A 2,361-nucleotide genomic window follows, 5' to 3' on the forward strand; every position below is an offset into this window, starting at 1 on the left:
GTTACAAATATATAAAATAAAATAAATAATAGACTAAAAAAGTTGAAAATATACACAATAATGGAATGAAAATATAAATTAGTTGATTACTAACTATGGACAAGACAGTAGTAGATTGATTACATTATTATTTACATACATATAAATGTCAGCAACAAATAAATGATACAGTGGAAAGAATCTATAAAGAATTAGTTAAAGAAATTAGGAAAGAACAGGGGATAAGACGAAATAAATGGAGAAAGGGGAAGGAAGAAAGTAAGAAATACGAGAAAGATTATAGGAGAATCCAGACTACATTCTTATACATTGCAGGAAAAGCCGCTTTTTTTTTAAAAATTTTTTTTATTATCCGTTTTTACATACCCACTACATATTTATACTTTTTAATTAGCTTTTAGCTCTCTTAACTTTACATTTAAATCTTATTTTATCTCAACGTTTGTTTTTTGATCGTTGGATTTCCGTTTGTATAAGGTCTTTGTCGACCTGCACTCTAACGACTATTCCTGCAATTTCAAATAGTTTAGCAGAGATATCTGCCTACAACTGTAAGTTATTTTTTTCTCTCTTATCTTATCTCTTATTTCTTCATTTCCTATTCTCCATATTTCTTCTTATTTTCTATAATATTGATTTTACATACTCCCCGTTAATATATCTGTTTTTACACGCCCTTTATATATTGTAATAATTTTAAAAATTTATTAAAAATAAAATAAAGAGAATTTGGATCGTTTTATAACTTTCTTCAAATATAAAAAATAATTTGGGTTTAAATTAAGAACTTTAATACTAAATAAATAATAGTATTTTATTTAAATTTTATAATACAAAAAGAGACTCTTAATCTCAGGGCGTGTTGTTGCTAGGCAATCAGAATACAGACACTTACAATAATTTCTCTTAATTGAATTAATATCTATTTTATACATGAATCTATTTTTATGTATAGCAAAACTAACCAAGTTCACAATCTTCCTTTGATGATTCCTGGTATCTTCTTTTTTTCTATTGTTCTGTCCTATCGTACAAAATGGCTTCCTATTCTTGCTGGACAGAAATTTGATGAGGACTTCCTCATCCTGGAGACATCATTTTACCTGCACGCCCAAACAACGAAAGCCATCTCCTCTCCTCTATCTTAGATGTTTACTCGTCAATCCTAAAATAATCGATTGTGGTACAATCGCTCCGCTTTACTTGCTATGGTTTGTGATACGAACAGTCTATTGACAATTGTTATGTTTTTCTATTTCTTCTTTGATTTTTCTTTTTCTATAATTACTGTATAGAAACAACAAAGGTTGAAAAACTTCAATCCATCTTAACACAACCAACCCAACAAACACTGGAAGGACGCGCACCGCCATCTTTCTTGTTTTGAAAAAACGTATTTCTTTTAGACAAAGAAAACTGGTTAGCTTGCTTTTTGATTTAAAATAACAAATAACAATATTAAAATGATACATAAAATAAAATATATTAAAAACCCTTTATACATCAAAATACTATTTACTCAAAAAGAGCATATTACAATATTGATGCATTTTATTACTTTTTGGGCTCTCATTATTTTACAATTTACACCTTTTTATGTTAGTTTTTTTCTTTTTACTCACACATTGACTATTTTATCTCTACGATCATTTGACCTTTAGATTTCTGTTCATATAATGTCTTTTGACGACCTGCACTCTAGCGGCTTTTCCTGCAATTTATAACAATGTAGCCTGGATTCTCCTATAATCTTTCTCGTATTTCTTACTTTCTTCCTTCCCCTTTCTCCAATTATTTCTTCTTATCCCCTGTTCTTTCCTAATTTCTTTAACTAATTCTTTATAGATTCTTTCCACTGTATCATTGATTTGTTGCTAACATTTATATGTATATAAATAATAATGTAATCAATCTACTACTGTCTTGTCCATAGTTAGTAATCAACTAATTTATATTTTCATTCCATTATTGTGTATATTTTCAACTTTTTTAGTCTATTATTTATTTTATTTTATATATTTGTAACTATTTATTTTTATTATTATTATTATTATACATAGTTTTATCTATTTTATTTTTATTTATATAATTTTTTTTTTCTCTCAAAATGATGGTACTTGTCTTTTTGTTTTTATAGCCCTGATGAAGACTTGAAATCAGGTCGAAACGTCGGCATAAATAAATATTTTTTTGTTTATTTATGTGGTCATCTTAGCAAGCTCACGTGGTGCCAGTCCAAATATGGACTGAGAATGTGGAATTTTATTTCGTTTTTATGGTCCGGGTGCGGTAAAAAAAAACTCAAATAGTAGAATTATACTATTTTATTGAGCCAACGTTTTGCCCCACGTTGCAGGGCTT

General features: G+C 28.0%; 1 protein-coding gene across 4 annotated transcripts in view; it reads right to left on the minus strand.

Moving 5' to 3' along the window:
- Positions 1–2,361, minus strand: part of LOC106679597 (uncharacterized) — a 41,851-nt gene that overhangs the window by 1,352 nt on the left and 38,138 nt on the right. The gene's annotated exons all lie outside the window — the stretch shown is intronic.

This window comes from Halyomorpha halys, unplaced genomic scaffold (genome assembly GCF_000696795.3).
Source record: "Halyomorpha halys isolate HHAL.00 unplaced genomic scaffold, Hhal_1.1 Scaffold210.1, whole genome shotgun sequence".
NCBI classification, from domain to species: Eukaryota; Metazoa; Arthropoda; class Insecta; order Hemiptera; family Pentatomidae; genus Halyomorpha; species Halyomorpha halys.